This window comes from Cervus canadensis, chromosome 3 (genome assembly GCF_019320065.1).
Source record: "Cervus canadensis isolate Bull #8, Minnesota chromosome 3, ASM1932006v1, whole genome shotgun sequence".
NCBI classification, from domain to species: Eukaryota; Metazoa; Chordata; class Mammalia; order Artiodactyla; family Cervidae; genus Cervus; species Cervus canadensis.
Window position 1 is genome coordinate 22,466,006 of NC_057388.1, and position 27,741 is coordinate 22,493,746.

The 27,741-nt window shown below is 35.8% G+C and overlaps 1 long non-coding RNA gene across 1 annotated transcript in view; it reads left to right on the forward strand.

Annotated features, from left to right (window-relative positions):
- The window catches only part of LOC122438165, a 142,239-nt gene that overhangs the window by 52,275 nt on the left and 62,223 nt on the right, over window positions 1-27,741 (forward strand). The window lies entirely within an intron of this gene.

Consider the following 27,741-nt stretch of genomic DNA (forward strand, 5'->3'; position numbering starts at 1 on the left):
AACATTAGTTTGGGTAGACTCCGGGAGTTGGTGGTGGACAGGGAGGCCTGGCGTGCTGCGATACATGGGGTCGCAAAGAGTCGGATACAATTGAACTGAACTGAACTGAACTGATGTCATCATAAGTTTTACCACTGTAATGACTGTCCCACCACTCAGGTGTGGGATGTTGATAGTAAGAAAGGCTGTGCCTCTGTAGGGACAGAGGGTATATGGAAACTCTATACTTAGAGCTCAGTTTTGCTTTGAACCAAAAACTACTCTAAAATAATAGTCTATTATAACAAATTATAATAGGTTATGTATTAATAGATACATTTATGTATAATATATTATAAAATATTGTATTTATATTATATAATACATGTTTATATAGTATATATAAATTATAACAGGTTCTATATTTCTTCTATTTTATTTGTAATTTTGCATTATTATATATATTAAATACTATGAGGTAAGAGTACCCTGGTGGCTCAGATGGTAAAGAGAGTCTGCCTGCAACACGGGAAACCCGAGGTCGATCCCTGGGTCAAGAAGGTTTCCTGGAGAGGGAGATGACAACTCACTCCAGTATTCTTGCCTGGAAAATCCCATGGATGGAAGAGCCTGGTGAGCTACAATCCATGGGGTCACAAAGAGTCAGACATGACTGAGCGATTTCACTTCCACTTTTTCACCTTCAGGTTCTAACTTAAATTTGTTAAATGGATGAGTTTCCACATGTTTAGTTTCATAATGATTTGGAGAGCTTTTGAAATCTCACATTCACATGGGTCAGTATATGGACTCTGTACTATCCCATTACTTATATGTCCGTAATTATGACAATGCCAAGTAGTTTTCATTACTTTGACTTTATATTTCAACGTCAGAATGCATATGGTATAGGTCAAGGGTGCGGACTCTAGAATGAGACCACACAGTTACTAATGGTATGTATAATTTGTGCAATATGCTTAGTCATCTAGTGTCTAAAATAACTCATCTGCCAAATTAAGATATATTAGGAGTTTTAGTTATATTTAATAATATATATGTAAAGCTTTTAGATGAATGCCTGACATAGAAGTGGCATTTATTACAGTGTTTACTGATTGTGCGATCGTAGCTCTCATGTGATAGCACAAGGAACTCCCCTTTAGTGTTCTTAGTTCTCAATAAGTGTTTGTTCTTTTAATTGAAGTTAATTTTTATTTTGAAGTTAAGTTTTAATTTGAAGTTCTGTATTCAGTATGATTTTGGGGAAAAAAAACTTGTTGGTCATAAAAAAGATAAAATTTGCTATCTTGATTTCTTTTGTAACAGGTCATAATTGAATGTGTATGTTAACTTGTATTGAATGAGTGTTTTTAATTTATATTGAATGAGTGTTGTCACTGTATTATATCTTTCCCTACAGAAATAGTGAGTTTCTTCACTATTATTCAGCTATTTATGCCCATTGGTAAATTTTTCTCCACATAGTGATGACCCTTTTTGTGCTTATTGTAAGACTGTTATCATTTTGTTGTTGTTTATGGAAGTCACTCTCCTTCTCTCATTCTCTCTGTCCTTAGTTTTTAACTTTTTGGTTTTGGTCTAAAGTAAAATAAATAATTGATATTATGTATGTTCACCTTTCCAGCTTACTTATTAATTCTATTTATTTTTCAGTTGATTCTTTGTATCCCTATTTTTTTCTGGGGTGCGATTGTATTCCCCTAAAAGGTATTTTGAACTGCTTTTGAACTGTGATATTGGAGAAAACTCTTGAGAGTCCCTTGGACTGCAGGGAGATCCAACCTGTCCATCCTAAAGGAAATCAGTCCTGAATATTTATTGGAAGGACTGATGCTGAAGCTGAACCTCCAAGTTCAGCTTGGAGTTTGGCCACCTGATGCGAAGAACTGACTCATTTGAAAAGATTCTGATGCTGGGAAGGATTGAAGGCATGAGGAGAAGGGGGCGACAGAGGATGGGATGGTTGGGTGACATCACTGACTCAATGGACATGAGTTTGTGTAAACTCCAGGAGTTGGTGATGGACAGGGAGGCCTGGCATGCTGCAGCCCATGGGGTTGCAAAGAGTTGGACACGACTGAGTGACTGAACTGAACTGAAAAGGTATTTTGAGGTCTTAATTCTCAGTACCTTATAATGTGACCATATTTGAAAATAGAACCCTTACAGATGTAATCAAGCTAAAATGAGGGTGTTAGTGAGGGCTGAAACCAGTATGATTGGTGTCCTTACAAGAAAAGCAAAATACCAGGTGAAGACTGGTATTTTCCATGTGACTACAGAGGATAAGATGAGAGTGATGTAGAGAAGGAAAATAAGGATAGAAAGTCACCACCAGAAGCTAGCAAGAGATAAGAAAGCCTGAGAAGCATGTACCTACCAACACATTGATTTTTTACTTGTAGTCTGCAGAATTGTCGGAGAATCAATTCTTATTATGATATATGATTCTCTAGTTTGTGGTACTTCTTTATGACAGCTTTAGAAAACAGATACACTTATGAAGACATATGACTTGCAAATAGAGTTTTAACCTTTCCTATTTATACATCAGTTCTTTTTTATTGTGTGATTACATTGCCTGAGATCTCCCCACAGTGCTAAAGAGGAGATAATGGATAATAATCTTATTCTTGAATTCAATGAGATTCTTGTTACTAATTTGCTAATAGTATGTTGCTTTCTGGAACTTCTATTAGGTAACATTTATCAAGTAAAGAAAGTTTCCTTCTATTGCAGTCTGGCCAGCAAATTCCATTAATTGATTTTGGATATTTGGGGGGAGCCATTTATTAAAATGAAACTCATATATTTTTTCCTTCAATCTTTTTCTGCAGTGACTTGATTTAAAATACTCCCTCATAAAAAATAAAATAAAATAAAATAAAATAAAATAAAATAAAATACTCCCTCATGCAGAAACATTGTTATGTTCTTGAAAGAGTTATTTATAATGCATTGTTATTACTTGATTCAATTTATTAACATTTTATATAGGATTTTTCATAGAAGTTTATAAATGCAATTGACTGATAGTTTTATCTTTTTGTGTTCTTTTGGCCTGTTTGTTTCAGGATTATGCTAGTTTCGTAAAATGAATTGGGAAGTTTTATATCTATTTCCAACTTTATTTCTTATTCCTGAAAACATTTTGTGGTGTTTTTGCCTTTTTTTCTTTTTCTTCTAGTTTTCCACATTATATCTATTTAATGTAGTCTTTAAATGATAGTGTTCAACATTTTGATCATGACTACTCTCTTTAATTTTTAAAAAAAATTTATTAGAATATAGTTGATTTACAATGTTGTGTTAGTTTCTGTCACATATCAAAGTCTATCTTTAAAATTGTGCCTATCTATTTAATCCTATGTTTTATACAGTTTTTTTCTACTTTCTTCAGATGAAGCTTGGATAACTTCATTTTTGCATTTTCCTTTTTTTTTTTTTAGTAATCGATTTATGGATAAATGTTTTCTTTCGAGCTTGACTTTGGCCACCTCCCAAAGATTTTGATATTAAGCATTCCTATCTTTATTTCTAAAGAGATTCTTATTTTCATCTTGATTTCTTTATTATCCCAAGAGATGAAATCAGTCAGTTCAGTTCAGTTGCTCAGTCATGTCGGTGTGTAGACATACTGATTGTGATTATTAGATAACATTTATCAAGTTAAGAAAATTTCTTTCTATTGCAGTCTGACTAGCAAATTCCATTAAATTCCACTTATTGTTTAAAACTTATTTTTAGTTTTTTATTGTGATTTAAAAAATAATGTGAGCTACATAGTCTCTACTTTTTGGAATCTATAGAGATTTCGTCTATCTCCTAGTTCCTAGCTAATTTGTGAATTCCCCAACTTTTAAAAAAAAATTTTGTTTTTAGTATATGGACACACACTTCTTTTTTACTATACACACACAATCATGTTTCTTTGTGTCTTAAAATTTCTCTAGACATTTTAAACTGTTCTTGTATTCTTTAAGACTATTTTTAAAGTGTTTTTTCTTAATATATGTTTATTACCACTTAAGTCCTATTTATTGGATTTATTTTGCATTTTGTCAGGAATAATCTACTAGTTATCTTTTGGAAGGTCTGTAATTAGGAAATTTTTGAGTATTTGTGTTTTATAATGTATTTATTTTTTCCTCTATTGAATGATGGTTTGGGTGGATATAAGATTAATACTTAAATTCACAAATTCACAATCGTATTTTCTGAACTTGATGAATATTGCTTCTTGTGCTATAGCATCTGCCTTTGAGAAAGAAGCTGGATTCAGGGCTAATTCTTGTTCTTTTGTAGGCAAAATGTTGTTGTTGTTGTTATTGTTGTTTTGGTCTCTCAAGAAGCTTTTAACTTTTCTCTTTATCCTCATAGTTTTACATTTTACCGTGCAGTTCTTTCTTCATTCATTCATGTTAGGATTTTGTTGTATGTACATTTAAGTGTAATATGCCAAATTTTATGGAGGAAATTTTACATCACTGATTATTTATTGGTTTTTCTTCATACATTGGTAGTTCATTATTATAAATTCATTGTTTTATTTGATTATACTTGTTCAAATTTTATTAGAACTATTTCTGATTATATGAATTTGTATGATCAATGAATATATATATATATATATATATATATATATACCAGTATGAAGTGTAATTGTAGTTTGTCTTCTGGATGTGGGGCACCATCTCCTTTTAAAAATATTGTCCAGATACCTTTGCTTCCTCTGGAGAAGCCAAATCAGGAGATAGAGGAAAGCTTATTTGCATGAGTTACAGTTTACAGTTAGTTATCTGAATGGTGGTTCATTAGACATCAGTGGTTATCATCCTGCACCTTAATGTTCAGTTACTTTAGCCTGTCTTCCATGACAGCTTGTCTGCAAGTGTTTTATACCATATTAAGCAACAGCTTCCCTCTCAACCTGATTCTGCCTGCTTTCTGTTTTTGTAGAAATCCTCCTAATTTACAGAAAAACTAATCTCTAACCCCCCAGTACAGGGTTTCTATATTATGCATGGTACCTTTGAGTCATGTCCTGCATAGCCTTTAATATATGTGTCATTCGGCCAGGCAGGCATTATTTTCATTTTCCAATTTGTTGAGATTAACTTACCAAATTAAAAATGTTTTTTTCTCTATTAAAAGATTAACTTAGGAAGCAGGCCAAAAGTATTTTATTAGTCTGACATCTTCTGACAGATCTCTTCATTGACTTTATCATTTGTCTGTTGCTGTCATCTGTGCACTATAACCTAAAGCTTTCTCTTTTTTTTTTGAGTAATAAAGATCTTGCCCTGTCATGAACAAAAGACTATTACTACATGTAATCAGATAGCATAAATTTCCCACTTCTGTCTCTTTTGTGGGTGTGTCTGTGTAAGTGATGGCAGTCCACTGTTTCTGAGGAAATTTGGAATATGTTGACTTTAATCAAATAATTATGTTCTTTGTCTAAAAATTAGTAGAAAATTATTATGAAAGCTATTCAAGAGAAGCAATAAAGGAAAATAATTGACACTCCTAGTCTTTTCAGAAAAGCCATGGCTTGTTTGATGTCTGAAATGATTAGTTTTACATCAAAGACTTTACCTGGCTTATGTACTGCCAATAGTTTCAACCTGAGTACAATATTTTAGGTAACGTAAACATAGTTTTCTAGATATTAGAAAACTTTTGCTCCAGACAATGAATTACTGAAGTGAACTTCCTCCCGTACACAGTTCATTATTCTATAATATTTGACCACTAGTAAGTCCATCTGGAACTTTATCTAGCCCCTAGCCAAAATCCTCCCCCTTCTTAAAGATATTCTGACCCTCCTCTGAGTTTTCATTTCCTCCTACTCTACCCAAGTGATGAGCTCTAACCTCTTCCCTCCAGATGTCAAACACACCTATTCCCTTGAGATAAAATATATACAACAATTTTGCTTCACTGCTAACCATTCACCAAGGTAAAATTGAATTTTCGTATGTCCATCAAAAGAACCCACTTCAACTGAAAAGAATTATATCTCTTTTGAAACATCCTTACTCTACCAAATATATCAATTTGAACGTAAGAAATTAAACTGTTCATACAGTTTTTTCAGCGTGCACACACGTGCAGACACACACCATATTCATGATAAATTATATCCAAATGACCCATTTCTGTATATTAGCTTATAAAAAAATCATTCTATCATGTCTCAACTATTTGGAGGCAGGATTCTTCCATATATCTCATATATGCCTTATATTTTAACTCTCTTCTTTATAATTTCTTACAGTATTGATTGGTTATAACACTAATAGAATTATCTAGTGTTAACAATAGAAGAGAGCACAGAAATTATCTAATATAGCTTCTTACTCCCAGCATAGAAGCTTAAATCTATCTAATTTTAGGTGCTTACTATTTTATGATAAAAAAACTGTTTCATTGTCTTTGATTTATTAGCCTCTTTTTCAAAGTAATACATTTGCCACTTTCCAGAAATACAAGGATCTTGTTTATTTTAGCTCTGTTTAACTATCTCCATTTATTTATTTCTATTTTGGTAACATTTTAAATCATGTTTTTTACACTGTGTAAGATATTGTTATTGCTTTCTACAGACAATATTCACTTATATTTACCCTTATATTTAACCTTTCTATTGTTTTTCAATCCTTTTTGCATGACCATGTTTTAACCTTGGATCATTTTCCTTCTGCCAGAAAAATCCCTTTTAATGTTTATTTTAATGCCAATTTATTGGTATTGCATTTTTGGTCTGAAAATTATTTGTATTTTCCCTTCTTTTGTGAAGCTAGCTTTTGCTACTTTTGTAGAGTTATAGGTTGTTAATGATTACTTTCAAAACTTTAAAGATATCATTCCACTATTTTTTGTCTGCTGCACAGTCTGACTGTAAATCTGCTATTATACCTTTGAAAGTCATGAGATTTTTCTCCAGCTGCTTTTAAAATAATCTCAGATTTTGGTGTTAAACACTTTTTCTAGCTTATTGAGAGAAGTGGTTTTTATTGTATATATCCTCCTTAAAGCTCATAATATTTAATACCTAACTTCTGTTGTTACATTTTCTTAGTTGTAGAATTTCCATTTAATTATTTTTATAAATTCTACATTTATATTGAAGTTCTCCATTTTGTACCTATTTTTTCTTGATCATATTAATCATAAATCTTTTAAAATTTGCATCTGGTTAGGTACAGTATCTGGGTCACCTATGCATTTGTTTCTCTCGTCTGATTTTTTTTCTCCTGATTTTTAATTATTTGGTTCTATCTCTAGGATACCTGGTAATTTTTTATTGCATGCTAAACTTTGCCTTAAAAAAGTTGTGGAGTCTTTTCTTGCACCAGAGATTTAATTTTTATCCAGCAAAAATTAGAATATGAGTGGGTTAATCTGTTTCAACTAAAAATTATAAATAATTTTTATTTAGGTTTCAGTGTGTTTGAAAGCTGGTTTACTTCTGTTGTGCTCTTAAATCCAGGAAGGATCTATTACTAGGTCCTCAGTTTATGAGGGCCTCTTTTCCTTAGAGGGCAGTAAATTCCAATTTTTTCTCTCTGTAACATTTGGAGTTTGATAAAATCTGTTTCATTTTTTAACTCCTTATCATCTGCTTTCTAAATGTCTTTTTTTGTAAATATGGCCCACACAGGAGTAACTTAGGAGCTAGGAAATCCCTTAAGGGAAATAGCACAGAGACTGTTAGGCTCTGTGATTCACTTTATTATCTCAGATCTTGGAATCTTGAATTTTGGCTGCCTTGGTGGTCTAGAATTCCAAATTTTTATCTCCTTAACCTAAGTATTCTTGCCGGGAAAAATCCCATGGACAGAGAAGCCTGGCGGGCTATAGTCCATGGGGTCGCGAAGAGTCAGACACGACTGAGCAACTGAGCATTCATGCATGCAACCTAAGTTGATTGCCAAAATCTTTAACCTGTTATTTTCTGCCTCTTTGAGCAGTGCTTTGAATTACCAATTGTCCCAAGGGGAAAATAGCAGTGGCAAATGTATATCTTACTTTGATGCATTTCCTTTCTCCCCTAGGTCCCCTTGTTTGTTTGCCAGTTCCTCTGTTGGCTGTGTTTTACATTTGTGTTTTCATGTTTTACATTTTATTCAGCCTTTTTTCAGTAGTTAGCCTCAGCAGTAGCCTTAGTCAGATAAAACCTACATTGTTATAGTAAGAAGCATTCCAATATTTTTTTAATATATTTTAAAAGTTGGATTACAGGTTTATGAGTTAGATTAAGAAGATCAAGTTTACTACTTTTCTGACTCCCAACTATGAGCAAGTTAGCCTGAGTTTCTTCATATGTAAAATGAAGATGACAGAGTTGCAGCATCACAGAATTGTGAGAAAGCATAGTTGGTGCTCTGTATCTGTAGGTTCTATGTCCACAGATTCAATTGCAGATCAAAAATTTTCAGAAAAGAAATCCAGAAAGTTCCACACTGCAACACTTGAATTTACTGCACACTCGCAACTGTTTATTATATAGCATCGACCTTGTGATAGGTATTATAAATGATATAGAGATCATTTAAATATGCAAGGAGATGCATATAGGTTACATGCAGATACTATGCTATTTTACATAAGGAACTTGAGCATCTATAGATTTTGGCATATGTAGGGTAGTGGCAGGGGGTTGTCCTGATGCCAACTCCCCTGCAGATATGAAGGGATAACTGTATAAGAGTTATATACACAATGTGCTAATAAGCATCAAGTGTGGCACTTGTGAAGCACAAAGACAAGTTACAAACATGAATATCAGGTTCTGCTCTGAAGATATTTACTCATCACTCAGCAGAGTAGAGATGTCACATTGCTTTTTAAATTAACTTTTGCCAGTGCTTAGCAGAATCTATTCAGTGATTGTTGCAAAGTTTACTAAGTTATATTTATTTATTTTTTTCTTTTTAAAATCTTTTTTCTATCTCCTTCCTGTCCTGTGGCACCTCAGTTGTTCTGCAAAAAATTTCTCTAGTATTACCTGGAGTAATAGTATATTGTCTGTGTTTATTTGGACTCAGTTTGGAATAAGTTTTATACTGTTGTCTGATTAACTTGTACTTATGTTTTTTCTCCAACAAAATTTTACATCACTAATGGAAACCATGAATTTTGCTGTTACTGTTGATAATACTCCTATGAGCGGAGTATAGAGCACATCATTGCCATTCAGTAATTATTCGTTGAATTTAGTTGGGACATGAGTTGAAAGAAAGAAACTGGAAAAAGAGATTCCCATTTCAGTTTAAAAAGTTGCAAAAATGTACTGGAATTCATGGTCCTTAAGTCTGTGCTTTCAAGAAAATATTTCTGTGCTCTTTGATCACCAGAAGATGTAAAATGTTAAGTCTAGTAAAAGAGATCATTTATTTGCTATATTCAAAAGATAGAAAATACTCCAAATTACATATTAATTTCAAAGACAAATTATGTCTTATAATAGGAAACATTAGCCTATACTAACATATGAGAGCCATTGCACTATAAAAATTGCATTAAAGTCTTTTGTTACTTGAAAACAATTGATCTTAACAGTTTGGTTTTATGATTAAAATATCCAGGCCCTTTGGTAAGAGATAATTCCAGGAAGGCATAAACTATGAAAGCCTCTCTTTAAAGGCCCTGGTCCATTAGACCATTCTTAAGAAAGGCCTGGCTTGTTAAACTGAGAGACTCACCTGTAACAAAACTTGGTCTTGCTCTGTCTCAGTTCTTTGTCTAAGTCTACTTTTTATAAGGGCTTCTCTGGTGGCTCAGTGGTAAAGAATCCGCTTGCCAATGCAGAATATTCGAGTTGAATCCCTGGGTTGGAAAGACCCCCTGGAGAAGGAAATGGCAACCAACTCCAGTATTATTGTCTGAAAAATCCCATGAACAGATGAGCCTGGTGGGATACAGTCCAGGGGGTCATAAAGAGTGGCGTGACTAAGCAACTAAACAACAATAACATCTTTTGATGAACTCCATATAAGTATTGGAGCATCTTATATTATCCACATTTGAACTTGTTCAGATCTTCTTTGCTTTCAGGTTCTTTCCACAGAGGGCTCTTAAGTTCACATTTTCTGCTTAGGCTCCCTCTATAATTCCAGTAAGTGAATATGAAGCTTTTACCAATATGGGATAATAATTACCTAAAATTCTCCATAGAAGCTCTTTTTCTCTAGCTTTTAGAGGATGCCTGGGCCACACCATAGCCTAAAAAACCAAACTTTCATTTAAAAAGATGAACCCAAACCTATCTGAGGAAGAGATATAGGAGTGCTGTTAGTAGTGCTTTAAACACTGTATACTATTCTCAGATTAGTCTTGGATTTGGATTGGCAGAGTCAAGCTATACCGTCAACTTTACCCAACACCAAGTTAGCTTAGCTTTAAGAAGGAACACATTACAAGAAAAAATATAGCATCAAAGCAATAGCACAGGACTCCCAGGCACAGTTTTCAGTTTCCTAATATTTCACATTTGTGTTGCGCATGCAGTTTGTGTTGTTCATGAAAGACGAAACTAAGCCGTCATTCCAGGGACCTGTCGTGTTTTATACCTGCCAAGTCACTCAGCCCCTTCAGAAGTATGTGACTCTGCTATTTCTTCCTGTTCTCTGGAGCATCTGTGTCCATCATCAGTAGCTTCTACATATTACTTGGTAACAAGGACTTGGTAGCTCTTGGCCTAACTAATTTCCATTTATCTGAGATTCTGTATAGATAATCTGCTAATAGTTAATTGAGTTAAAAGCAGAATTGTCCAAAGATTAGGTGTCCTGAGACCAAAGGAAGGCTACAGAACGAACTGTTAACCTAACTATTTAACAGTGTTTATAAATTTATGAATAATGAACAAAACTAACAACTGAACAGGTCAATTATTTTGTATTAGTTCATGATATTCACTTAAAGAAGCATCTATCATTTACTGTATTTTTGGCATTGAACTTGTAGCTAATGCAAGGATTTCTCATTCTTTTGGCTTGCTAGTTTAAATCCAAAATAGGCTTTGTTAAATCCAAAATAGGTTTTGTTGGAATCATATTTTTAAAAGAATGCTATAGTGACTTCACATTGAAATTATTATGTTTTACTAATATTAGCACAGGAATGGTTTGATAGCAAATAAGCCAGTATGAATGGATTTCATTGTCTAGCTGTGTCTTTATGTACAAACTGTTTGTACCAAGTGAAGCTCAGAATGAAGAAAAGTTTCCTCTTTATTTCAGTTATTGACAACAATAAACAATGTGAGGCCAAGCAATAAAATTCTGAGCTTAGTTTTCTTTACAAGATCAACATAAAACAATGTGATCTGTCATAACATGGTTCACATAAAAATATTTCAGTACTAGTGACATTTGTTATATGTTTAACTAACACATTCATAAATTTTTTAGTCAAAATACTGGGCTTCCCAGGTGGCCAGTGGTAAAAAATCCTCCTTCCAATGCGGAAGACACAAGAGACACAGGTTCAGTCCGTGGGTTGGGAAGATACCCTGGGGGAGGGCATGGCAACCCATTCCAGTACTCTTGCCTGGAAAATTCCATAGACAGAGGAGCTTGACGGGCTACAGTCCCTGGGGTCCCAAAGAGTGACATGACTGAGTGACGGAGTACACACACACACACACACACACACACACAATGAAAATATAAAGTACCATTAACGAGTCAACATAATACTATGGTACTCTTATTGTAAATAATAAAACTGTTGTCAGTTTTTTTTTTTTCATTTATTTTTATTAGTTGGAGGCTAATTACTTTACAATACTATAGTGGTTGTTGCCATACATTGACATGAATAAGCCATGGATTTGCATGTGTTCCCCATCCTGATCCCCCCTCCCGCTTCCCTCCCCATCCCATCCCTCTGGGTCTTCCCAGTGCACCAGCCCTGAGCACTTGTCTCATGCATCCAACCTGGGCTGGCGACCTGTTTCACACTTGATAATAGACATGTTTCAATGCTGTTCTCTCAGATCATCCCACCTGTTGTCAGTTTTAAATTACTCTTCCATTACAGTCATTCCAAGAAAGTGCCTATGTACTTGGGTCTGAACATATCATTATGGATATCTGAATAATCTGCTCATCATTTGATGAAATTCTTCTGGAAGTCTTCCTAGTATTTGGTGACTTCTGTTCTATAAGAAGGGGTATATAGAAAAGCCAATTAGCTTGCCAGGCTCCGCAAGTGTTTTAAAGCTGGTATTTAAGAGAGGCAAGTGGCTACTTTGATATTTCAAATTTCACTAGGTGATAATTTCTCAGCTATTAGAATTAATGAAAATTCAGGAAATATCAAACTTCAGAGGATATAAAACCTCACATAAGAACATTTTAGAAGAAGGATTCAGTAACCTTCCCATGTGACAAATCAGGCCTTTCTTTGTACACATTAGAGAAAAAAAGAGGTGGTAGAAGGTGTGGGTCATATGGGAGGCAAAGTTGGATCTAAAGTTTCTGACAGATATATCTTGATCAACTACTGCCCCTGAATATGGATCAGGCTCATTTAATTAAGTAATCCTTCTCCCATATTTTGTAAGAATGGAATACATGATAGAGCTCTTGCCAGATACGGTAATTGAAAGAATGAATGGAAGTACATAGGAGGTAGAGTGATGCAAGTGGAGCTGTTGCAACTTCACATGCATGCTAAGTTGCTTCAGTTGTGTGTCCAATTCTTTGCAACCCTATGGACTGTAGCCCTACAGGCTCCTCTGTCCATGGGAATTCTCCAGGCAAGAATACTGGAGTGAATTGCCATGACCTCCTCCAGGGGGTCTTCCTGACCCAGGGATCGAACCTGCGTCTGTTATGTCTCCTACATTGGCAGGCAAGATAAGGTGTATGTCCATCCATGACCCTTCATAAGTCCTTACTCTAGAAGGTGCTGACCACACATTAAGGAGTACAGTTCTCACTGTATTAATCTTTAGGACCAGCGTCTGTGAAGGTGATTGAAATAGTATATTAGAATGTTCCCTATAAAAGGCAGGAAGGAAAATACCTCTGGCATAAGTAGGTTGATTTTTTCCTTTCCCCTAAGAAATGCATGTCTCACTTAGTTAAAGAAAGAAACATTCTCCTTTGTAAACATCAGCTTTAATGCTTTTTTGAACTTTTCTTACTTCTATGTCACTTCTGTGTACTTGGAATAATCCTTTGCATATATCCCATTTCTCTCTGTATCTTTATTGAGAAAATACCAAATTTTGGATATAGGTGAATGAAGAGTTTTGAAGCAGTGGTGCTTTGTATAGGTAAACCTTTGGAAGGTCATACGTTCATTTGAAACAGGTCATGCATCTGTCCATATATTTAAATTTTTTCACTTCATGACCTATGGGTTTCAAAACAAATAGTCCTGATAGCACTTTTCATCCATTTTTCACACTGCACTCAGAAACACAGCTTAAACGAAAACAAAGGTGACTCATAGCCAAGGGAGTCTCTTCTTTTGCTAGGTCTGTCCTCTGGAAGCACTTTCTCCCCCTCCCTAAAGAGCTTATGCTTTTACCAGCTAAACTTAAAATGGGTCTCTTCCATGTCCATTTCCTGCATATTTTGTTCTTGCTCCAAAATGTTTTTTATCTACCTTTCATGTCAGTATTTTAAAAACCCTATTGTGCCTTAGTGAATATGTTAAATTATAAAATAAAGGAATATTAAATGTGTAAACGGAAAACTCAGCAAGCAACTAAAGAGCCTAATACCCAAATGAAGTAGGTCAAAAGGTTACAAAGGAAGAGAATATGGGTTTCTGAAACAGGCTTAAATATAAACAGCCCCCTGACCTTGGGTTCAACTACAGAATGAATAGAATGGTTGGACATATTTATTAAGGCAGATGATTTGAAAATTTTAATCCTATGCTAAACTGAAAAACATCCAAGGAAGGCAGTATTTGAATGTCTGCCCTCAAGTCCAAGAGGAGGAACCTCTAGGGATTTTCTGGAGAGAAGAAACTCTATTACAACATTTTCCTGGCCTGAAAGCCTTCTTAGGAGGAAGTGAACGGAGCCTTGCCCTAAGGCCAAATTTCAAGAGGTTGAACTGCCAGGACGTCCTACACACCGGACAGAGATAGTGAAGCCAAGACTACCCACATTCCCATGCTTTTAAAAACTGAGGAACCTCAAGGGGGTACTTGATTTATGTGGAATAATTGGCTTGCCCAAATATATTTCAGAAAGAAAACCTTTTCCATCACCCTCACCTGGGACTGAAAACTGTGGAAAATGGGGGTAGAAGAAGGGCAAAGATTGAATTACTCCTTGGCTAATGCATTAGGACTCTTGGAAAAGAGTGTTGGGAAAATAATATTGACCAGCAGTTATTGTGCACTTTCAGTATGCCATGTTGTGTAGTGTTAAATGTAGCATCTGCTCTCATCCTCACAAAACTCCTACTAGGCATATGCAATTATTATATTAAATTATTATATTAATTTTTATAGATGAAGAACCTTGAGCCTAGATTGATTACCTAACAGATGAACCAAGAAGCATGCTATGACCATAAAATGAACAGCTATTAAGTGATAAAGCCAGGACCAAACCCTTAACTGTCTGACTTAGTTCCTGTTTTCTTGACAACCTGTAGAATTGGATGAATGAGCCACTGCAATAAAGATAATCATGAACTGGGAAAAAAGCTTATTACATATATGATGTGTATGATTCTTTACTAAAAGTAATGAATCTTATGAGTAAAAGATGTCAAAGACTGTTTGGAACCCACCTATAGGTCAGTAAGCGCTTAGAGGACATAACATTACCCTTTTCATATTTATTCATATTGTAAAATTTGTAACCTCTATGAACTAGCCCCACTCTGTTGCCAGTCGTTAGCGATCTATTGATACTAAAACAATGAAAAGTAAAATTTTAAATTAAATGTCTACAATATGTTGTTTCCCATGCTATTGCTATGTATTCATTCACACAGGTTCTCTCTCTCATAGATTAATCTAATGCCCTGCTCAGTGGTTAGCATAAAACATGCATTCAATAAGTATTTCTAAAATAATGAGGTAGGTGGTATTTCCCTCATTTTACAGATGTGACAACTGACTCCCAGAGAAAACTTACCAAAGACCACAGACCTCATGTAGGATTCAAATTTAGTTTTTCTAACTTCAAAAACCATACATTTGGTATAATATCAAAAGCCACAAAATTACAGAAATGTGTTATTGCAGAAATGAATAAAACAAGAGGAAAGGAGATTTCACTTGGGCAGAATCTTAAATAATGAGGAAAACCTTTCATGGAACAAAAATTGATTGTATATGGGGATGTGGAAAAGTTGGAAGGAAGTATTCTTGGCCACTGCTTCCAGATTTGTTTGTATCATATAATATTTTTATAGCATACTGTGGGAAGTGAGGAAATAATTGTCAGCTGGAGTGCCCTGGCCACCCATGACTCTGACCAGCTTACTACATGACCTATGAAATGCATAAGGTGTTTTTTAAATCTTGAGATGTTCAGCTTGGTTTAGGAAATATGGTGGGAGATGATTTTGGAGGAGTAGTTTAGAGTCAGATTATGAAGACTCTTATATGCTATGCTTCCCTGGTAGCTCAGATGGTAAAGCGGCTGCCTACAATGCAGGAGACCTGGGTTCGATCCCTGGGTTGGGAAGATCCCCTAGAGAAGGAAATGGCAACCCACTCCAGTATTCTTGCCTGGAAAATCCCATGGACTGAGAATCCTGGTAGGCTACAGTCCATGGGGTCGCAAAGAGTCGGACACAACTGAGTGACTTCACTTCACTTTAGGATTATAAAATTATAATAAATATATAGAAAGCTAAAATAGTGCAATAATGGAAAAAAGGATTTTATCTGATTTTTTCCCTCAATCATTCTGTATATTTAAACCTACATTTATAGCTTAGGGTTTCTTACTGTGATGCAGTTGATGTTATACAAAATCTCCCATATAAATTAACTTATAAATTATGAGAACAGAATAAAATAAAATAAAAGATAAAAGAGTAACTGTTTAAAATTATTCTTGGGGCTTCCCTGGTGGTCCAGTGGTTAAGACTCTACACTTCCAATGCAGAGGGCATGAGTTCAATCCCTGATCAGGAAACTGAGATACCACATGCTGTATGGTTCAGCCAGAAAAACTATTCTCCAATAACTAAGGCAACAAGAAAACAAGGAACCAAATTCCTAAAGAGAAAGGAAATTCTTTAAAGTGAACACTACATTTGTCTCCACTTTTTCACTTTGGCTGCCAACACATAGCCCTGAAAATAGAAACTAATCGCAAATGAGCAGCCTAGAAGTAGCAGCAAGACAACAAATTGGACTTTAGGATTACCAGAAGAGCCATAATTGGAGGGGTGAAAATCAGGAGACCTCTGACAACCTACATATAATTTCTACTCTAAGCATTTACTGATTTTGATCTATGGAGAACACTGAGATTCTGCTCAGAAGTTAAAAATTATAGTGGAGATTTTGAGAACCTAATAGTGCTAGAGAGACAAAAAGCAGTGTCAGACCCCCAAATAAGAATGATCCCATTTACTCAAGTCTTTTTCACCGAAATTCCTGAAAACATTGCATATAAGGAGTAAGAACAAACTAAAAATAGGCTAGTTCTTCCTGGATAAATAGATCTAATGAAAACTGTAATACTTTGAAACTGAAATCTACAAAATCCATTCAGTTCAATCGCTCAGCCGTGTCTGACTCTTTGCTACCCCATGGACTGCAGCATGCCAGGCTTCCCTGTCCATCACCAACTCCTGGAGCTTACTCAAATTCACATCCATCGGGTCGGTGATGCCATCCAACCATCTCATCCTCTGTCATCCCCTTCTCCTCCTGCCTTCAATCTTTCCCAGCATCAGAGTCTTTTTAAATGAGTCAGTTCTTCGCATCAGGTAGCCAAAGTATTGGAGTTTTTAGTGTCAGCATCAGTCCTTCCAACGAATATTCAGGACTGATTTCATTTAGGATGGACTAGTTGGATCTCCTTGCAGTTCAAGGGACTCTAAAGAGTGTTCTCCAACACCACAGTTCAAAAGCATTGATTCTTTGGCGCTCAGCTTTCTTTATAGTCTGACTCTCACATCCACACATGACTACTGGAAAAACCATGACTTTGGCTAGATGGACCTTTGTTGGCAAGGTAATATCTCTGCTTTTTAATATGCTGTCTAGGTTTGTCATAGCTTTACTTCCAAGGAGCAAGCAAGTGATGGGACCGAAATCTACAAAATAGTGTAAAAGAAATCAAAGTAAACCAAACGAAATGCAGAAAAAGACTATGGTCAAAGCCTGGTGGATTCAGCATTACTAAGATGCTAGTTTTCTCTAAATTTATCTGCAGTTTCAACATAATTTCAGTTAAAATCCCAACTTTTAAAAAAATTAACAATTTAAATTTATATAAGTATGCAGAGCATCAGGAATAGTCATGATAATCTTGGAGAACAAGTTTGGAAGATTTATATCACCAGTTACCAGTTATTTTATAAAACTACCATGCTGAAAAGTATGTGAAATCTCTGGTACACAAATAGATAATGTAACCAATGAACAGAATAGAGAGTCTAGAAGCAGACCCATTCATATATCCTCATCTGATTTATGACCAAATTGCTGTTAAAATTCAGTAAGGAAAGGATAATCTTTGCAGTTAGTAGTATTAGATCAGTTTAATTTTTATGAAAAAGTGATAACTTATTTCTACCTCATACCTCATATACAGAATTCAGTCACAATAAATTGTAGACCTAAATGAGTTTTTGTTGTTGTTTTATGTTTTGTTTTGCTTTTGTTTGTTGTTTGGTTGCCAAGTCACGTCCAACTCTTTGCAACCCCATGGGCTGTAGCCTGCCGGGTGTCTCTGTCCATTGGATTTCCTAGGCCAGAATCTGGAGTGGGTTGCCTTTTCCTTTTCCAGGGGATCTTCCCAACCCAGAGATCAAACCCACATCTCCTGCATTGCAGGCAGCTTCTTTTATCACTGAGCCACCAGGGAAGCCCATATATAAATGTAAAAGGTAAAAAACATAAGATCCTACAAGATCAAGGAATATCAATATGTTCATTTGGTAGAAAATATTTTTCACAGTCTTCCTAAAAATAATTTTTTAAGTCATAAAAAAGCTATCCAAAAGAAAAGTACTGATACATTGCACTTTATTAAAATTAAGAGAAATTCTGTTGATCAAAAGCATACCTCTAAATGAGTGAAAAAGACAAGTCACAGAGTTTGAGAAGACATTGGCAATACATATATTTGGTAAAAGGCATGTATCCAGAATTTATTTCTAAATACCTAAAAATACTTAAGAAAAGGGAGTATCTGTGTGTGTGTGCATGCACGTGTTCAGTCATGTTCGACTCTCCAACCCCATAGACTGTGGCCCGCCATACTCCACTGTCCGTGGATTTTTCCAGACAACAGTACTGGAATGGGTTGCCATTTCCTACTCCAGAAGAAAAAGGTAGTCAGTTTTATTTTAGTGGCCACAGACATGAATAGGAAATTTTGAACAAGATAATTTCCAGCTGTCCGATAAATGTATCTAAATTTGCTCAAACGTGTTAGTGATCAGAGAAATAAAGATTAAAATCACAATACAACACCAATTTTTGGTGAGCATGTGGGTCCCTGAACTCCTGTACACTGTGAGTGGTAATGTAAATTTTTACAACTATTTTGGAAAACTTACGGTATCCACAGAGCTTAGTGTTTGCATACTTTATGACCCAGCAGTTTCACTCCTAGCTGTGTAATCAAGAGAAACGCAAACCACTGTACACCAAAGAGCAGGTTTTGGAATATTTACCACACTGTTAGTCAAAATAGAAACTGGACACAAATCTTCTTCATCAATAATTTTTGTATATTTACATGATGGGATAATATACAGAAATAATAAAACTATATGCAGCAACTAGATGACTCTTGCTGATAGATGAGCCAAGATCCAGACGTAAAAGAATACTTGTGTAGTGTAACTCTATTATTTAAAGCAGGAAGACCCACTGGGAAGACCCAGAGGAATGGGATGGAGAGGGAGGTGGGAGGGGGGATCGGGATGGGGAACACATGTAAATCCATGGCTGATTCATGTCAATGTATGGTAAAAACCACTACAATGTTGTAAAGTAATTAGCCTCCAACTAATAAAAACAAATGAAAAAAATAATAAAATACACTCATGCTTTGTATTTAAAAAAAAAAAAAAAGCTCAAACTGGCAAAACAAATTTAGTTGATATAAATAAGCATAATGGTTAATATTTAGGGATATTTTAATGGATAGGCTGTTAGGGAGGCTTTTTGGGTTTTCTATATACTGTGTTTTTTTCTTCTTGTTGTCACTTACATAAATAGATTACCTTTGAAAAATATCCACGGAGTGTGCATGTCAAATGTGTGTCCTTTGGTGGGTGACTTTTCAGTAAAAATGTAAATGTATCTCTGTGCACAGTGTACAGAAATTGTATACATTTTATTATACATACATTTAAGCCATTCCCTTTGGGGTGAGTGTACTGCCGTCACCCTAAACTAAGCTGTATAAACTTGTCTTGTCTTTGGTTTCACCTTCCTATGCACATCTTTCTTTCTCTTCCCTTCCTTGATCCTCACAGGCCATAGAAACCTGAAAAAAAATTCTTTACACTTTTAGGGCTCCTGATTCTGTATATCTAAAATATGAAGTTTATGCTACTTTTCTTCAAACTTTCTTCCGTTTTATTAAACCTTTTCTCAAGCTACTGCCACTCTATTCTTCCTTAATATCACTTTCATCACTCCTCCAAACAAAAATTGTGACAACATTGTCAACAATAAATTTTAAAATATCTGCTTGGTTTTGAAGGCAGAAACTGTTCTCTGCCTGTTGACTTTTATGTCTGGTAGCTCTTAAGAGCATCCATCTGTCCTATCTGCTGATCCAGAATCCTCACTGCCCCTACAATTTCTACATATTCTGTTATGTCTTCTTTCTCTCCCTCTCTCTCTTTCTGATCTCTGCTTACTGTTCATGGCCCCAATCAAGGCTTCTTTCTCCAATAAACATCCCTCATTGGTGTGCCTATTTTCAAATCTTTACAGATAGAATGATGTAACCTTATGCTGTCATAATTTGCTTTACCTGTGACCATTATAGCCTCCCAAGAAGGTATCAGCTCCTTAAGGTGAGGAAATATGAGTCTTCATTCCATATCGTTAATTTGGCATGTGTGGTCTCCTGATGTAAGACATTTTCCCGGTTTGTGAAATGTGATTGACATATAGCCCTACATAAGTTCAGGGTATATAGCATAATGATTTGACATACATATGTCAAGAAATCATTATCACATTAAGTTTAATGACCATCCATCCTCTCACATAGATACAAAAAAGTCCAAAACAAAATTAATCTTTTTTTCCTTGTAATGAAAACTCATATTCTCTTGACAACTTTAATACATATCACTTTCATACAGAAGTATTAACTATCATAAAGTTGTACATTTCATCCCTAGTATTTATTTATCTTATAACTCAAGTTTGTGCCTTTTGACCACCTGTCCCTAACTCCTCTTCCCACTTTCTTTATCTGTGTATGATTCATCTGCTTGAATACTCAGTAAGATTCTAGAGGCCAGATTTCTAATTATGCAGTTTATTTCTTCAAAAGATGAGCCTAATGTCCTGCATAAAGAAAATCTTCAATACATACTCATTAATTGCTTTCTCCTGATTCTTTCAAAGAAACAGATAGGCCATTATATTATGGATATACCACAGAATTTTCCTTTATTAAAATCTTCCAATCCCCTCACCTTCTGCCTAAAATCCTAACTTTCCATTATTTTTACAGGCTGTATAGGATCTAGGCCTTGCCCTGCTCTCAGGCATTTCTGTCTTTGCATCTCTCCTCTTGCTTCTTCTCAGCTTTTATTTTTTTTTTAGTTTTTATTTCATACTGGAATATAGCTGATTAATAGTTTGAGGTGCACAGCGAAAGGACTCAGTCATATATATATACACATGTACATATATTTAGAAATATCCACATACATATTCATTCTCCCCCAAACTCTCCTCCCATCCAGGCTGCCACATGACATTGAGCAGAGTTCCCTGTGCTATACAGTAGGTCCTTCCTGGTTATCCATTTCAAATAGAGCAGTGTTTGGGATGGGCATGTACACACTCCTTCTCAGCCTTTAATCTTACTTTTCTCTTGGCCTGGAAATGCTCCTCCCCAGGTCCTTATAGGGCCTGATTTTCACAAATGGTACCTTCTGAGGGAGGTCATAATCCATCTCATCACTCCCTATCAAGTATTTTCTTTTGTTTTTCTTCATAACTTCACCTGTTCTCACCCCAAATGTAAACTACTCAAGGGGGCAGGAAGTTTGAGTTTCTTATTTTTGGTATATCCGCAAGCCTTGCAATACAATATGGTTAATAAATGTGAGTTGAATAAATATATGAATAAATGAACGAATGAAATAAACACCTACAAATCATGATTGAATCAAAGATTGTAATTCAGAGTGAATTAAAGTGAATCAAATTAAATTCAGAGTGAATTAAAGTGAATCAAATTAAATTCAGAGTGAATTAAAGCAGAAGATCCTGAGGGACAGAATAGTGATCAACCATACAGAAAAAAGGCACAACCTCAGAATATGTGGATATAATTAATAAAAATAGGGGGAATGTGAGTTGTGGGCAAATTTTTCTTACAAAATGATAGGATAAGTGGTAGTGTTTTAAAATTTCTGAATTCAGCCTATATCAAATACTGAGCTACATGGTAAAAAATGAATAAAGTTGACTATTTATGTCTAATTTTATTGTAAAAAGCAGTGCATCTGGGGGCCAAATAACTTTAGAACACATTGTAGACAATAACTCTTTAATTCTTTGACACAGGTGGAGACAGAAATCATTATCCCATTTACCAGATCTTAAAAATTGAGGCAGTAAAAACAAATGTTTGTCTAACATTTCAACGTTAATTTTAGAGTGTTATGTGGAATTTCAGTTCATAGCTGCATGTTTGTTCCTGTATCTACTACATTTATTATCACATAATCAAAATTATTACAAAACTTATATTGTGAACATACGCTTCAACATAGTGAGAGAAGCATCACACTCCACACTCTACAGTGGATTTCTCTTCTGTAATCATCCAATTATGGGTAACCAGAAAGGCCATGAATATAGCACTAGGTCTTAAATGTGGGCATTTCCCCCATCAATTTATTCAAAAAGTGCCATATTCATGGTCAGGGAATTGGTTCAGGTTCAAGAATGGACTGACCATGGAAAGACATTAATCAAGCCCAAATTAGAATCTTAAAGAAAGTATAGTGCCCCACAAAGCAGAGAAAGTGGGTTTGTGGTGGCAAAATTGTAGCACACACCAATTTGATGACTCCTGACAAATCACACAGAAGCAGTTTCTCAAAAAATTATATCAGGGTTTACAAGTAATATTAGTGGTATATGATCATTTTCCCCCTTGTGTGCCACTTCCTATAGATTTATGTCTTTACTTTTAGCTATTTTTTATTCATGGATAACCCAAATTCCGCTCTCCTTCCACTAAGAAAGTTCCAGCCTTAGAGTTGTTAAAGTAAAAACAATTGTTGTTAAAGTGGAAAATAGAAGCAATTTTTATCATTGGCCCACCACAGTTTGGCTCAGTTCTTCAAGTCTCTGCCCCAGTGAGAATGAAGCCAGACCACACACTGAGGCTGGATTACAACGCTTCAAACAGAAGAAAAACACTAATGGAAAAAGTCAAATGGGTTTCCAAATGGGAGGTGGTAGACAGTGCAGAAACGTCCTAGCACAGCTCTTATGAGGAGTATGCTTTGAATCCAAGGCCCCAACATGCAGTCGTGAGTTTGCATGACCACGCTTCTGTGACTATAGAGTAGGAAATGTCCATTCAGCTGCGGAGTGTGCTAGGGTCCATCAGCCTCAGTGGGAAAGCCTGTTGAGAGCCTTTCAGGATCGATTGTGAATCGATCCTGCCATTTATGAAAATAAAAATGAGGGCTGCATGGAATATTTTTTCTTTAAGATTATTTCAGCAAGTGAGTAAATAAATTAGGGAGTGAATAATTGGAAAGAAAAACTTAAGTTGGTAGTGGCAGAGGAACTTCTGCTCTCTTGGACACAAAGGCTGCTTTCTAAGTCCTAGAATCCACGTAAGTGTTGATAAATCAAATTGTGGGAAGGAGTGATGATGTATTTTAGGGAAAAATCAGAAAAGGTACTTGATTGCTTCTGGAATATTCTCCATCATTTGCGTCTGGTCTAGGCAATTGTCGTTTTCAACAAGACTCAGCCATATCTGATTTTTTGCGACCCCATGGACTGCAGCAAGCCAGGCTTCCCTGTCCCTCACCATCTCCCAGAACTTGCCCAGGCACTTATTTTTTGGTAAGCCGAAGGGAACATTGTCCCTTCCTTCAGAGAGGTAGATCTAAATTTAAAAATGGCTATGCAGATACAAAATTAGAATTGCTATGAATGCTAGAAAAGAGAGATTCACATTAATAAGAGGGTGTATAAAATGTGTGACTTGACTAGGAAATCAGGGAAGACTTTTCTGAAGTTACGAAGGAGTTGACCTGTACTATGTGCCGATCAGTTTCAGAATCGTGAAGACTTCTATATCCTAAACACAACCAGGCTGGGAAGGGTTTTCCAACACTGTATCTTGGTTAGACCTGGGAAAGTTAGGGTCATTTGGTGGGACATGTATGCTTTCATGGCTCTTTCACAAATATTGTGCAAACTTTTGAAAATCGGGACCACATCTGGCATTTTAGGAGTCCTTTGTGGAAGAGCATAAGAGCTTAGGAGCTGAGGAAGATGCTTTAAACTCACCAGAATAAATAAAAGGGAAAAATAGAGGAAAGAAGGAAAGGAAGAAAATGGATATTTTTAAGAAACTAGGTGCTCTATATAAATTATCCTGTTTAGTCTCCCCCATATAATGTAGACGTTGAGTGTAACTATCTACACTGTGTAGATGTAGAAACTGAGGCCTCCAAGAGTTAAGTAATTTACTGACTATGACAAATCCAGTTAACAGATATGCTAGAATTTTAACACAGGTTGCTGGTTTCAGACTCATGCTCTTAATTTTTTCATACACAGTGCTTCTTCTCTAAAGAACTCTCACTAGGCCTTATCAGTGGATAAGATGTGTCATTCTAAAATAACCTCTGCCATATGCGGTGGGGAGGGAGGTGGGAGGAGGGATCGGGATGGGGAACACATGTAAATCCATGGCTGATTCATGTCAATGTATGGCAAAAACCACTACAATATTGTAAAGTAATTAGCCTCCAACTAATAAAAAATAAATGGGAAAAAAAATAACCTCCGCTTCTAATCTAATTTGAATTAAGGGGAATACTCTTGAGAATTCAACACAATTGCCATTATTCTAGGAGAAAAATTCCAGAGATTTACCTTAACTCTGTGAGTCTTTGGTACCATTGTTTCTATCAATCTAGTCATGCCCTGAGCTTTTCCTTGTGAAAATAGATTGTCAGTTCCCTACCTATAGATGTAGGCTCATACCCCAGGCCTGAATACTGTGCCTGGAGAACAAGTTTCTTTTCTGTGGCACAGTATGGATCAGTATGGCAGATATTGTGGTTTGGTCCCAGTACTCAAATATAATCCATTCTTCTCTTCCTGACTCTATCACAGAATTTGGAAAAGGTGAACTAATCTTTATCCCAATCTCCTGTGACCTAAAAGTAGTCATGCAATCCTTTTCTGCTCAATGAGATGTTTATTTGCTAAATAGCAATTCTGTGAAAAATGTTGCTTCCTCAGTGAGAAAGAACAGACTATGTTGGCTTATTCCTTTTGCCTATTTGTTCTCTTTCCAGTGTGAAATTTGGTTGTAATACCTGGAGATGCAACAACAATTCTGTAACCAAAATGCGATGAGGACATGAGCCAACTTTGAGGGTATTGGGACAGAGAAATGGAGAGAGGTTGGGATTTTTAGTCACTTGGTTGGCTATTGACTATGTTCCCTTGGTTTTGTTATTGGGAAAATTCATGATCATCTGATTATTTTAGCCACAACGTAAAAAGAATTCTTTTCTGTTACAGCTTATTACAAGCTACTGAATGTAGTTCCCTGTGCTATACAGTAGGATCTTGTTTATCCATTACATATGTAATAACTTGCATTTTAAGCCACTATTATGAAGATATCTTCTGTTTTACTGCCAGAAGCCCTACAGACATATAAAGTCAGAGGTGTGTCATAAAACCAGCTGGCCAGTTGGAAACCTTCCTCAACATTTTTCTGCTTGAATTAGAAGGGTGATACTCTTCAGTGTTTTGTCTGGAGGGAGTGGTCATGTTCCCTCTGATTGTAGCCACTCCACAGAAACAGAATGGACCCCCGATAAAACTGAGTTTAAATGTCTAGATTGATGATGTCCTGTAAACCCAGTATGGGTAGGAAAAAACTTGGGATAAATCAGACAAAAGGTGTGCTAGACCTGTACAAGAACTACAAAATTTTACTGGAAGTAATTAAAGAAAGCCTAAATAAATGGAGAAACATATATTGAACAGAAATTGGAGAATTCAATATTTTAATATGTAAATTCTCCCCCAAATAATTTACAGACTCAAACCAACAACCAAAATCCCAGACAACTATTTTTGTAGTAAATGATAAACTGATTTTAAAAATTATTTAGACTGCATGCTGCAACTACTGAACCCCAAGCACCTAGAGCCTGTGATCCACAACAAGAGAAGCTACTACAATGAGAAGCCTGTGCACTGCAATGAAGAGTGCCCTCTGCTCACTGCAACTAAGGAAAGCCTGCCCTAAGCAATGAATACTCAATGCAGCCAACAGACGTCTATTGATATAGATAGATATATAGGCTCAATATGGGTCATAGAACTAAGTTTGAACTGAAAAATATAAAACTAGAGAAGAAAGCATAGAAGAAAAGCTTTACGACACTGCATCAAGCTATTGTTTCTTAGATATGACACTATTGCAGTGAATGGGTAATAGTATTTCATTGAGATTTTAGTTTTCATTACCTTATTGACAGGGAATGGTAAGTATCTTTTCATGTGCTTAGTTGTCATTTTTATATCTTTTTCAGTGAAATGTTTGTTCATATATTTAGCCCATTTATAATGTTTTGTTTTGTCTGGAGTTGTGTGTCCTTGTATTCTAGATACAAGACATCAGATCATTGTTTTGTAAATGTTTTTCTCAGCTTGTGGCTTGCATTTGCATTTAAAAAGAATAATTTCCCTTCAAAACTAAAAATGATGAGTTAACTTTATTTTAGGGATCAACTTTATATATCCTAAGAAACCTTTGCTTCCCACAAGGTCATGATAATTTTCTACTGTTTTCTTCTAGAAGTTATAGAGGTTTACCTCTCTGTGTGGATATTGAGTTGACTCATCATCTGTTTGCTAAAAACACTGTCCTTCCACTCTTCACTTATCTTGACACATTTGATAAAAATCGATGGTTCATATATATGCATTCGTGGACTCCCTGTTCTGTTTCATTGATTTGTTTGGGTACCCTTAATGCCAATATCACAAGTTTGATTACTGTTGTTTTGTTGTTTAGTCTCTAAGTCGCATCTGACTCTGTCGCAACCCCATGGACTGTAGCCCGCCTGGCTACTCTGTCCATGGGATTTCCCAGGCAAGAATACTGGAGTGGGTAGCCATTTCCTTCTGCAGGGGATCTTCCCAGCCTAGGGATCAAAACTGCGTATCCTGCATTAAAGGCACACTCTTTACCACAGTTGTTCAATCACTCAGTCCTGTCCAACTCTTTGTTACTCCAGGCTTCTCTATCCTTCACCATCTTCCTGAGTTCACTCAAACTCATGTCCACTGAGTCGATGATGCCATCCAACCACCTCATCCTCTGTTTTCCCCTTCTCCTACCTTCAATCTTTCCCAGCATCAGGGTCTTTTCCAATGAGTCACTTCTTTGCATCAGGCAGCCAAAATATTGGAACTTCATTCATCACCCTTCCAATGAGGATTCAGGGTTGATTTCCTTTAGGATTGACTAGTCTGATCTCTTTGTGGTCCAAGGGACTCTGAAGAGTCTTCTCCAGCACCACAGTTCAAAAACATCAATTCTTTGGTGTTCAGTTTCTTTAAGAAGATCCAACTCTTATATCCGCACATGACTACTGGAAAAACCATGGCTTTGACTATATGGATCTTTGTTGACAAAGTGATGTCTCTGCTTTTTAATATGCTAACTAGATTTGTCATAGCTTTTCTTCCAAAGAGCAAGCATCTTTTAATTTCATGGTTGCAGTCACCTTCCACAGTGATTTTGGCACCTAAGAAAATAAAATCTGACACTGTTTCCATTGTTTCCCCATCTATTTCCCATGGAGTGATAAGACCAGATGCCATGATCTTCATTTTCTGAGTGTTGAGTTTTAAGCCAGCTTTTTCATTCTCACCTTTCACTCTCATTAAGAGGCTCTTCAGTTCCTCTTTGCTTTCTGCCCATAAAGGTAGTATCATCTGCATATCTGAGGTTATTGATATTTCTCCCCACAATCTTGATTCCAGCTTGTGCTTCATGTAGCCCGGCATTTCACATGATGTACTCTGCATATAAGTTAAATAAGCAGGATGATAATAATACAGCCTTGA